The sequence below is a fragment of the Taeniopygia guttata genome, chromosome 2 (genome assembly GCF_048771995.1).
Source record: "Taeniopygia guttata chromosome 2, bTaeGut7.mat, whole genome shotgun sequence".
Taxonomy (NCBI): Eukaryota; Metazoa; Chordata; class Aves; order Passeriformes; family Estrildidae; genus Taeniopygia; species Taeniopygia guttata.
In genome coordinates, this window is record NC_133026.1 from 132,616,938 (window position 1) to 132,629,505 (window position 12,568).

A 12,568-nucleotide genomic window follows, 5' to 3' on the forward strand; every position below is an offset into this window, starting at 1 on the left:
ATCAAGCCCTTGAGGTATATTTCACAAAAATACTCCTTTGGTCATCTATATTAGCATAGCATCCAGTGGCATTTGAGCTGGGAGCAGGGTTGTGTGATGCTGGAGATTGAATAACCTTTCAATAAGAATGATAGTTTGTTCTTAAGATGTAGAGAAATTAAAATCAAAATATGAGTAACATGTGATACTAACACCAGAGGCACACAGACTGTAGAAATGACACAGTAATAAGTGCACAGATTAACTCAACTACCATAACAATCCTACATCAGAGCTGCACTGTCAGGATCTAGAACTAGACCACAACTAAGTTTTTTCTCAGCTGACAGCCCCAGCTGGTGAGACTAAAGTGTTGTGAGAGATCCTCTCTTTGTTATCTCTTTTGCACCATCTCGGAGAGATCCTCTGTTTGTTGTTACCTCTTTTGCAGCATTCCCGTTCCCAGCCTCAGAGGCAGAGGGTGTACAAAGCATGCTTCCCACTCCTACCCTTCAGCCACAATAAACCCAGGCAGTGCTCCAGACCTCGGGAAGGGTGCCTGGAAAGCTGTCCAGGGGAAAAGGACCTGCGGGTGCTGGTCAACAGCTGGCTGAACATGTGCCAGGTGAGATTCAGGTTGGATATCAGGAGGAGTTTCTTCATAGAAAGGGTTATTAAACATTGGAATGGGCTGCCCAGGGAGGTGGTGCAGTCACCATCTCTAGAGGTGTTAGAGAAATGACTCATGGCATTTAGAGTTGTGGTCTAGTTGACATGGTGTTGCTTGGTCAAAGATTGAACTTGATGATCTCAAAGGTCTTTTCTAATGTAAATGGTTATTTGATCCTCTGTTTTTATAAACATTGCAGTGAAACTTCGTTGAAACTAGGAGAGTGGCCTGGGATAAGTCTTGTTTAATAACATGCCTTTGGCATGCTGGCATCTGCTTTGTCTCTCACAAGCTGACTGATAAGAATTTTTTTTTTTTTTTCTTCCAGTATCTCTGCCAAGCCATTCCTGACAATCTTGTACACTGTATAGGTTGAATCATAAAGACTGCAAGCAAATACAATAAGCAAAACATGTTTATTTGATTTATTTCCTATTTAATTTCCAATTTTGTTTTTGTAAAGGCTGGATATACCAAACATGCATCTGAAAAATATTTAATGCTTACAAAAATTCTTCAGAGTTTGAGTTCCTGAAGCTGAAAAGTTTCAACCAAAGTTGTGCAACTATACCCTGAATACTTATTCTGCCCAAAGAATTTTTTCCAGAGAATTCGAATTCTTTCATATGGGCCTCATTTTTTCCCCTGGACTTTTAAAGTTTGTAACAAGTAATTTTTAGTAGTTTCAGCTCATGGATCTTAGTGTATTTATTCAACCACATAAAAGAACCTCTCATCATCCAGTTTTGTTAGTGTCTCATAGCTCTAATCTTGACCTAGTTTGTGAATGTTTTATTTATCGACAGCAGCCTGCACAAACAGCCTCCTCTCGGAGGGATTCCAAATACAAGCTCAGTCCAAGAGGATGCAGCTTCTCCAGGGCATCCCTACCTCCCCCATTTTTATTTCTGTCAGCTACGCCTCCCTCCTAAAGGGCCTTTAAGGCCTCATTTTTTCCTCACAGTTTTTTTTTTTTTTTTCACTAAGAAACATTGCCATGACACATAGTTATAATTAGTTTCTCCTTTCTCCTGCAAACTATGACTACAAATCATGCACACAAATCTTGCAGCATTATTGGGAAGTGTCCATGGTGGTATGACTCATTTCTCAACTGAGATTGTAAGCTGGGGCTTTGCATTTTTCTCATCTTTCAATAAAAATAATTTAAGAAAAGAAACAGTCTGAAGCATCAAGAAAGGATGAACAACAGAAACCCTGAAAGTAAGTTGAGCATATATCACATGTAACAATACATTTGTCACATTGGCCTTTATGGTGCTTGATGGCACTTCTCTTTTAGAGAACAGGCAGACATACTAAGTGAATGACAAGATGGATGTGACCCAGCATTGTGCACTTGCAGCCCAGAAGCCAGCATATCCTGGGCTGCATCAAAAGCAGCATGACTGGCAGATCAAGGAGGTGATTTTCCCCCTCTACTCCACTCCTCTAAGGCCTCCCTGGAATATTGTGTTCTGCTCTGGGGAGGAAGGACATGGAACAGTCCAAAAAAGGGATATGAAGTTGATTAGAGGGCTGAAGCACCTCTCCCATGAAGACAAGCTTGAGACAGTTGGGGCTGTTCAGACTAGAGAAGGGAAGTCTCCAGGTAGATCTTGCAGCAGCCTCTCCTTTCTTAAAGGGATTTATAAGAAAGATAGGGAGACACTTTTTAGCAGGGCCTGTTGCAATAGAACATTGCATAGGTAATGGCTTTAAACTGAAGAAGGGTCGATTTTGATTAGGTATGTGGCATACATTTTTTATTATGAAAGCGGTGTAACACTGGCATGGGTTGCCCAGAGATGGCAGATGTCCCATTCCTGGAAACATTCATGGTCAGGATGGACTGGAGCTTTAAGTAATCTGATCTCATTGAAGATATCCCTGCTCAGTGCAAGGAGATTAGGACTAGATAACCTGCAAAGGTTCCTTGTAATGCAAACTATTCTATAATTCTCTGATTAAACTCTTAATGTCAAAGCATACATCACCCAAAGCATTCACCAGCCAAAAGAAAAAAAAAAAAAACCAAAACCCAAACTAAAACCTAAACAAAGAGAAAAAACTATGTAAAACCACAGAAGGATTTTTACCTATTTAATTCTAAAAAATAACATGGCACTTTGTAGTTGCATAGTGAAAAAACCTAAACATTTATACTGTCTACCTCTGCTCAGCCAAGTGGGCTTCCAGCAAATTCTGAAAGCACTTGGACAGAAACTGTCTGCTCTCAAGACAGCTCTTTTGAATACCAGTGTAATGCTGTACCAAAAACCCAGTGCCTGAGAAATGCAGTATCAAATGAGAGCAAATAGAGATTTCCACTGCAGATGTTATTTCAAGGGCAAACATAACAGGCTTCAAACAAAGCAAATTGTCCCAGGAGAAGTGAAATACTCCTGCTGGCAGAGTTTCACAGGCCTCCTGTAGAGAGCTACGAAGCCCCATGGACTCTTTGGGGAGGTTCAGGCCACCACCCTGAGTCTGTGGGTGAGGCTTGACAGCAGGGGTACCCCAGAGCTGCTCTAGCTCTGGAACAACAGCAGAAAGGTCGTATGGTTGCTACAAATTCCCTCAAGGAAAAGGAGCCATGGCAAGAAATAGGCAGAGCTTGGGGGTGGGGCTGGAAAAAAAGGACAATGCCTAACCTCTCTAACCTCTGTAATTGTCTCTCTAACCAGCCATGACTATTTCGACTGCTGGCTCACCATGTGGCCCCAGAGCAAGTACTGCCTCCCTCTGCTCCCAGCATATTTGCAGACTGAATTTATTTTATTATTTTCTCATCATATGCTCAAGGTCCACCTTCTGCCCAGCTCTTTGTCTCTACCTTCCCCCCAGCTGTTACCTTTTCAGCATCTCATCACCATATACTTTCAATTCCCTTTGAGACTATTTATAAAGGTGTAAGGGAACATAAATGGAGTTTTCTCCCAAGTACATTAGAGATTTGACTGCTTTGCAGCATACTAAAACTGGACTCATACAAAGAGGCTTTGAAAAGGTCAAATTCTGTGAATATTCAGTTTCTAGATATATTATATGCAGCTGTGCTTATACTCATTTTGTGTTCATTTTGTCAGGCTATACTAACAAATGAGTTTGCTGATATTATTTATGGGATAGTAAATCTTATGTGCAACAACATAAAATTCATACTAATGAGCAGAAATCCATCACTGATCTGTGTGTTCAGTCAAAACAAAAATAAATATCGGAGACTGTGAATACCAAATTCTTAATAAGTCCTGGAGATACACAATTTAAGGATTAAATTATTCATAGTTTCCACTGACTTCAAATAATAAGTGTATGTGACAAATTTATAACTCATTTGTTGTTAATTTGTAAAAGGAAAAAAGGTAAAAAGTGCCATATATATGAATCTTGCCATTTATGTCAAATTTTAATTACTTTAGATTCTTGAAAGTTTCCTAATGAAGACCACTTCAGTTAGTTTCAAGAAGATTTTATCACAGTCTGAGCTGATTTACACTGATATGATTTCCCTGCAGTTAGTGGAACTAATCTGATTTAGTCCTCATAAAGATCTAACCTGAAACAAGGTACCAGAAACAGCTTGCTCAGAAAGCATCCAGAGGTGGAGGTGCCTGGAGTGGAGGAGCTCTGGCTGATAGAGAATTTGTGCAGTTATTTCCATCTCACCCTGGGTTGCTTAGCACATCCAGTGAAAGAAGGGTGGGTGTAATTGCAAAATGGCACAGAGGTGACACAGCAAAATTTAATTGTACCTATATATCTTCTTTTTTTTTTTTTTGAGTATCTGATAGTCACTGACATGAGATCTCCACACCCCACCCCTTCAGCACAGAGAGATCTGTAACTTTACAGCAAAGATCATTCCTGTAATACATCTAATATGGACTAACATGTAATTTCATTTTATCAGGCACTCAGTGAGGGATGCTTTTTTTTGTTATATAAGCTTTTATATAAAATCTTTGCAGTCTCAGACAATTAATGGAATTTTAAAGAGATGGGAAAGTGAACAACAAAAAGCAAAATTAGAAAGAGAAATGAAGAAATTAAATCCAGGAGGGAAATAACAGAGGAAAAGGAGAGAATTACTATAATTAAGTATGACTTGAAGATGTTAATGAGTATAGTGGCACTGTGGTCATTAGTATAAGGCTATAGCATTCAGTAGAGAATGTCAGCTTTTGTGATGGAAGTCTGGAAAGAATTTGTCATCAAATGCCTGCCATTGCATCCTCTTGTTTCTCATCCTTGAAGGCCTCAGCCATGCTGTCATTCAGTTTTGTGGGGCTTTTGTCTCCTGTCCTCTTCTCTGCTACACCCTCACAGCCCCTTTTCTTCATCTTTTACCATCACTACGTCTTGGGCACAGGCACTACTTGCCCAGCCAGGCCTTCTACAGCCAGCAGACTTGCCTCTCTGTTACTCAGACGTGATACTGAAGAGAGAAGGATGGCTTGAGCACCCTCCTCACTTCCCCAATTCCACACAAACCAGCTGCTGAAGGAGAGGCTCTTCATCCATCTCCTGCAGTTACCCCTGGTGGCTGCAGCGCTTTCAGAGGCAAAGGTGGGGAAACTCATCAGGTACATAGTGCTCCCCACCACACCCCATATACTGGTAAATCATGAGCATCCCTCAGGTGCATATCCAGGAGCCACTGCAGCCTGTCACACACACTCTTTGCCTTGGATTTTATGATTAACAGTAATTTGTACAGTTGTCACTGTTGAGTCAGAAGGCTAATGGCAAAAAGCAACCCATTTATTGAATCCTCTTCTTTTATACCCTGGTTGACTATAGGTGGACCTGATTGGTCATTTAATCAACACATTTCACATAACTGGCTAATTAAGAAGACACCCATCAATAAATAACTTTATGAGAAAAACAACTTGTTATAAGCACTACCTGCAGATTGTTGCCATTTGATTATCGTTCTTTCTCTCCAGCTCCCTAAAGTTTCCCAGACTGACTCATGGGAAAGCTTATCTAGCTTTCTCTCTCTCTGACCAGACTGTCACATCCACATATGGTAAGTAATCTTGAGTGATTGAAAGCTCTTTTTAGCCACACATTATACCCTTCCCCCCCAAATCTAAATGTGCAAAATGTGGAGAGGGCCAGGAGGTAGCAGCAGCTGAGGTGATTTGCCCAGCACAGTTCAGTGGTGGAGGCAGAAGCAGAATGCAGTTCTCCTGCCCTCCTCTGTCTTCTTACTGAGATTGTCTCCCAGTAAAGCAAAGTTTATAGTCCTACATATTGTTAAGCCATTACAGCTCTGGGCTTTTACTCTGAATCATAAAAGTACTTCAGAGGGTTGAATCAATTTTATAAAATGACATTTCATCTGACGTCTTTTGTGCCAACACTGTCTTCTACACCCCTGCCAATGACTGATTTCCAAAGTAAGGGAGAGAAAAAGAATGAGGAGGGAATGGTAGCATTGCATCTTCAGATCCTAATTACTAATGCAAATTTTGTATTTCTTGTATGGATGATGTTTAGCTCCCAGCAAAGTTAGTGAGTACTACTGCTCTGCATGGATAAAGAGGAAGTCAGATTGCACAGATCAATGACTTGACACAAAAACCTTCTGCATGCAGACTAAACAGAGATCTGTTAAAATGAACCGTGTAATCTATGGTCAGAGAGCTGACATGCTCAGGAAAAAAAAAAAAAAAAAGCTAGTATTTAAACCAGATCCTTCTTGTGAATAAATCTCAGTATCTTCAGCTGGAAATTACAAAAAAGATCTAGTGGATTTCCTGGAAAAATTACAGTCTGCTCTTTGTGAGCTGCCAGAGAATGAGGATGTTTCCTGCATTGATTGATGCTTAGAAATACTCACCCACAACCAACTCAAGGGTACTCCTTCCAAGAACACAATGCTTCTGACTTTAGTGGAAATGAGAGATAAGGAGAAGATCCTTCAGGCAGCCAGGAAAGAGAGAAGCATTGAATTCCAGGGCAAGTGATAACAATTTCTCCAGACTTCAGCCAAAAGATACAAGAAAGAAGGAGTTGGTAGAACTTTAAAAAGCCTTTGTAGATTTAAAACCCAAGGCTGTCATCTCTTCTGAAACTGGGAGTTCTATATGAAACTAAAGATTACCTCCTCTGGGATGCAGATTGAAGGAAACAGTTTGTGCAAGATGCTACCCTCATTTTTGCCCCGGGGCATTCAGATGGATTAATTCCTTGCTGGCAGAGCCCTGGTACATTGCCATTCCCAGCAGTGTATGGTCTGTGCAGAGGGTCCCATGGGAGTTACAAGCAGCCCACTGAGTCTACTCCATCTCCGGGACTGAGACAGATGGTGCAGCTGCCAAAGCTGGCAGGGCTGAGCATCTGGTAAGTGTGTTGATTTAAAGCAGTTCTCAAGCAGCAGCCACTGCTGTGGCTGAGATGAGCACAGTTCAGAGGTGCTTCCTTGTCTGGAGCCTGAGGGGGAACTGGAGTGCTACTGCCACAGATTCTTCTTGGAAGTGAGTACCAAATGCTTTGGAAGATGAAGAAAAGGTTTTGGGTGACCTGTCAAGGATTGCTGACATCAGAGAGGGAGTCAGCACCATGGAAGGTTAAGGCTACCACTATTTCACAATGATATTTGATATTTAGGTTCCTCTAGGAAGGTTCTGGTCAGGCTTGTATTTTATTTCTTGGCTTTGTCAAGTCTTCTGACTATTTTCTGTCTCTCCCACTCTGAATAAACAATGTCTGGTTTAAATAGTAAACTGTACTTCAGTTTCTGACTACTGAGAGCCAGAGATGAGTGGTGATTTCCCTGGGATACAAAGAGCACAAAGGGAGAGTTTACCAGCCCAAAGCTGAGACTACAGCTTTGATGATTGCACCCCAGCTAGATTTAGATTGGCAGCGTAGAGACCTGGATATATTGTTCTCTGGTTTTATTTTTTATCTGAGACAGCTTTTTTCCCACGTTCTCTATCATTGCATTGGTACCAGGTGACAGCACACTGCTTAAGGGTTATGTAAATACAACCTTAATGATACCAAGTCATCAGAAGGTGAGACAGGACTGAGGAAAAGCCTACATGCTAGGAAAAACTACAGAATTTTTTTAATCTACATGGACAGCCCCAGAAAAGGCTGTGAGCCTACTATTAAATGCTATTATCATGCCCAAGAAAGAGAGCACATATGAGCTGTGAGGAAACATTACCTGTGAGGAAATATTACCAAGGCCATTCCCACAGTTGCAATGGGAGACTGCTCCTCAAATTCACTGCTACTTTTTCTACTTTTGCAAAGTTAGTGCACCACTCTGAAGACATATTTATTTATAAAAAGAATTAAGTAGAAAGCAAATACTTGTGTGTGTCAAGCCCACAATGCTAAGAAATTACTATTGACAATGCTATCAGTAAAACTCTCCCAGCACATTTCACAAAAAAGTCTAAGTGAGACAGCATGCTTGGTGGTCAGATACTGATGATACTGGACAACTGATTTATAACCATAAATCTTGCCAGTTTTTATAACTGAAAGCTTATTCACTAAGAAATCCATGTGAAGTTGCCCTTTCTTTGATAAAAGCTTTGCAAATGAGACCAGGGTTTGTTGTACAGTCTTCTCCACCCTACAGGTGCCTTAATTTCAGTGACTTTTTGTTTACATAAAGAATTAATGCTTGATATATTAGGATGTCATTTACACCTTAAAAACTGAGGAAATTTCTGTGTGCTGATAAAATTTGACATGTTTTATCTGTGCCCTACCATCAGAGTACTAATGGGAATCCAAATGTTTTTAGAACTTTTTAACTGTCACACAAGCAATCAGGAGAGACACTCTATCTTTAAATCAGAAGATAACTTCATTCTTGCTATCTTATCAAACAGCAGCATGTAGTCCCACAGAAAGTATCCCCACTGAACTACTAATGGAAAAGTGTTTACGTACGAGACAGGAAACCATGCAACCTGTTCTGGGTAATCACAGGAAACAAGGGAAGCAAAGTGTGGTGGAGAAGGAATTCCAGAACTAATCTGAAGAGGAGAGAAATTTGGATAGAAAAGCATGAGGAGCACAGATAATGAACCTTGATGAATATGGGTACAAAAGATGCAGTGACCACTGAGAAAGTGATTATTTCACTGGTACATAAAAGATCATGAGAAATTTATTAATATTAATTTTATTTGTCAATTTGCCATTCCTCCATCATTTATGTTAAACAAAATATTTGACAGTTTATATAAGTACAGACAAAGAACAGCTATTAGTGAATTAAAGGAAGCACAAATGCACTGTATATATTTATATGCAATTATATTGCTTTACTCAGAACAATGGAAAAAGTCAGAAGATTTGGCTTAAAAAAATTAAAGAAAAAAGAAACTTCTGGGGATATTTTTGCTTTTAACAATCCAAGAATGTTGGCATATACTGTATAATTATATATGAATTAATAATTTTCCAGTTACTCTTTGAAAGGTGTAGTTGATTCTTACTATGAGAAAGAAATAACAGCATTAATAATAGCCAAAAGCATGTCTCTGATCCTCAGTCCCTGGTGTCTTGAGGAAGAAAGACACTGCTCTGCCCCATAAAGAGCTTTACCCTCTCACCTCCTTTTGCTTCTGTGTTTTTGCCACTTCATTGCTGAGATATTCATTCTCTCTCTCATCCTCCATATCTTGCTTTGGTTTTGACATGGTTGATTCCAACCTCCTTTTGCCCTGTGAGTGCCAGCTGTTGTTTCCTATTTTTACCTTTCCGAAGAAGCATCTTACTTCTTTCTTCCACACTAGCCCCAGGCTTGGGAGATGTCTAAAGAATTGTTTTCCTTAACCTCCATCTCTGAAATGTCTAAGAGAATAGTCTCCTTAGCCTTCATACTTAAAACACGTTTGCCTCAGTGTCTGCAAGACAATCTACCATTGTTGAGGTGACTGCTTTGTGGATGATTGTCCATCACTTATAAGAGCTGTCTTGTTCTTTCAAGCCTGTCTATATCCATCTGACTACTGGGGCATGTGGGGTTCACTCCTGTTCATTCTCTTGCATTCATGCAGCTCCTGTGACAAGCCTCCAGGCAAAGCTGGGAGGCACTACCACAGTGTGTATATGCAGCAGGAGAATGTGGTCTTCATGTGTTAGAAAGCCCACTGCTGCTCTGAAAGTTTAGATATAGAAAAGACAGACTGTTTTATCCTTGCCTTACAGAATATCCTCTTGGGTTTATGAACCAGCTCAGAGAGCCTTGTTCACTCGCTGAGTTCAGCATGACTGTAATGTGCTTAGTTACAGTCCCGATCTTGAAAAATTGATTCCACTTTCAGAAATATTACCAATTCTATGGGCATTCACCACTGTAAATATAAGCGCTATTGCAAAAGCCTGGAAACCTCAATGATCATAAATGTCCTTTCCAACCTAAGTATTCCTATGATTCTGTGAAATTCTATGAAAACCATGGGCAGCTTTATAAATGTGCCCATCAAGTGTTTCATTTCAGAGGAAGAGAAGGAGCACAAGCCTCAGAAAGGTGGAGGCTCATTTCACCTAGACTGTTTTAGTCCAGGAATTGCTCAGAAGAAATTCTCTTACAAAATTTTTATACTTGTTACAAACCTGTTGGAAGCAATATTAAACCCCAGCACATTTTGGCATCTCAGCCTTTTGTGGTTTATTTTTAAGTACAAAAAACATCCCATAATGCTCTTCCTCCTTCTCCTGAATTGACTGTGGCCAGCACTGAAGATACATCCAAAACTTTGCACCTGAGAGTGGCTCTGATCCAGGTAACCATCAAGGCACCCTGTGCCCTAAGACCACTTTATCCAGGACCACAGAATGGAAGAGTGGCAGCCCTGTGTGTCCCTGGATAAACATGCCTTTCAGGGCTCTACCTGGCACTCAGAGCCAGCACTTCTGGGTGTAGCTGAGTTAGAGCCAGGCTTGAGCAGCCAAGAGGAGCATGCATCTTTCCTGTGCACTGCTGAGTCCATACAGCTGTTTCTTCCCACATTGCTAGCTAAAGAAGGCTGGTTGAGATATATGTCCTGCATACTATATAAAAAAAATTAAAATACATTTGTCCTACCCAAACTATAGGAACCATAGGGAAATAGAAAAGAATGAGGAGAAAAGGGGGAAATTCCTCCCTTTAACTTTAAATGGTCTTTTAAAAGACTGTTTTTAGTGTGTATGATAGGTTTAGAATAAATATTAGGAATTTTTATTTCCCTGGGTTTTGTTACTGTGTTGCTGTCCATTGTGGGATCAGGTGTGTGAACATCCCATGACTATAACACCCTATTTCAGTGTTGTTATTTCTATAGGAAGGGAATGTGTTGGGCCAAAATTGTAGCAGCAGAACCCAGGTTCTCAAACTGTCAAACATGCTGGTATACACTCTCAGAAATTTATTCTGATATTGATTTTTATGGCAAATATTCTGGCAAATATGTGCATGTGCTGTGACAGCAGCAACAAAAAGTGATTATACAGGAACCAGTTGGACTCAAAGCCACTGTTATCCACAGTATACCCTAGTTAAACATATCCCTAAACATAATTGCTACTGAAGAGAAGATAGAAGAAAAATACATGAAGTGTCTATCATGTCTACATACATAGTGTACCCCTGAAAGATACTAATAAACTGTTAAGAGGACAGAATAAGGGCATGAATAGAGTAGACTATACTAGAAGTGATTTGTGAAGTGATAAAAAAGCAAACAGTGGCCAAAATTTAAAATTTTATTTATTTTGTTTTGCTTTCTTGATTCTTTTGTTTGTTTGTGTGTGGGTTTTGGTTTTGATTTTTTGGTTTTCTCTGGGTTTATTTTGATTTTTTAAAAATTAAACCCCTAGTTTTCCAAATGTTCTGTTAAGCTTCCTTTGGACGCTAGATGGAGATCTTGAGTCAGCCATGCCAGAGCCTCCTTTATTCTGCTTTTTCTTTATTTTAATCTGTTTTATCATGGACAGAGTACATGCAATGCAAGTTTACTCTTCAGGCATTTATATTTATACTAAGTTTTTTTGGGGGGAAGGGTAATCTACAGTAAATAAATATTTACTTCTAAAAACGCAAGTTTAATTAAGGTTACATTGCATCTTTCAAAACAGAAGGGAATGCATCTGGAACTGTAGAGCACATACTCTTCTTCGTCCTAATTATTTGTTTAATTCCAATGGCACATTGCAATTGTTTTCTCACTTTTCAGTGAGGGATGCAGTTTACAGTGACAATTGTCTCACCGCTGCGTAGCACAGATTATGACAAGGGGAGAGGCGGCGGAGTCGCTCATTTGCGGCAGTACTAATGACCCAAGCATTGTTATTTCCATAAATGAGATCTTTGTGTGCTAACTAAACCTGAGCAATACAACTGTGAAAGCTGCTTTCCTTCAATCTTCCCCAAATCTCCATATGACTTGTATACATGATAATAAAATTAATCTCTCTTGTTACCATGTTGTTGTTTGTTTAGTAAGTACCTCTTTCTTTCATGTGGTGTCAAGCTCAGCGTTAAAATGTGAATCATATTTTGAGCCATTGTCTCAGATGGTTCCTTTCTTGAAGGATTCTTTCCTCTTCCTTCAGTAAACTGGCCTTTGCAAATTGCATTGTAAAGAAGCATGTATGGCACCAACCTCATACCTTCAGACTCTGCTGTGGACTGGTCTTGACTAAAGTGAGTTTGGCTGTCTCAGCTCATTTTGTAGGGACACACTAGCCCACACTATGTAACATTCAGTTTGGGATTATTGCCAGTTTCTTCCCAGAAAATATTCAGAAAGGAATTAATGAAAGGACTGACTGACTTCTTGCGGCATCTGTGCAGTCAGGGTATATCCAAGGTGAAATTGGATCATTCCTCGGGCAGCAAAAAGGAGGGAAAATAAAACAATCAACCCTGCATTGGCCTGTTGTTTGTAG

General features: G+C 40.0%; 1 long non-coding RNA gene across 1 annotated transcript; it reads left to right on the plus strand.

Annotated features, from left to right (window-relative positions):
- The first annotated feature begins 434 nt into the window (after window positions 1-434).
- LOC140682542 (uncharacterized) lies at window positions 435-12,090 on the plus strand. The gene is made up of 3 exons (XR_012054379.1): window positions 435-604; window positions 5,605-5,687; window positions 11,854-12,090. It is a non-coding gene; the product is annotated as an uncharacterized lncRNA (long non-coding RNA).
- Window positions 12,091-12,568: the final 478 nt, after the last annotated feature.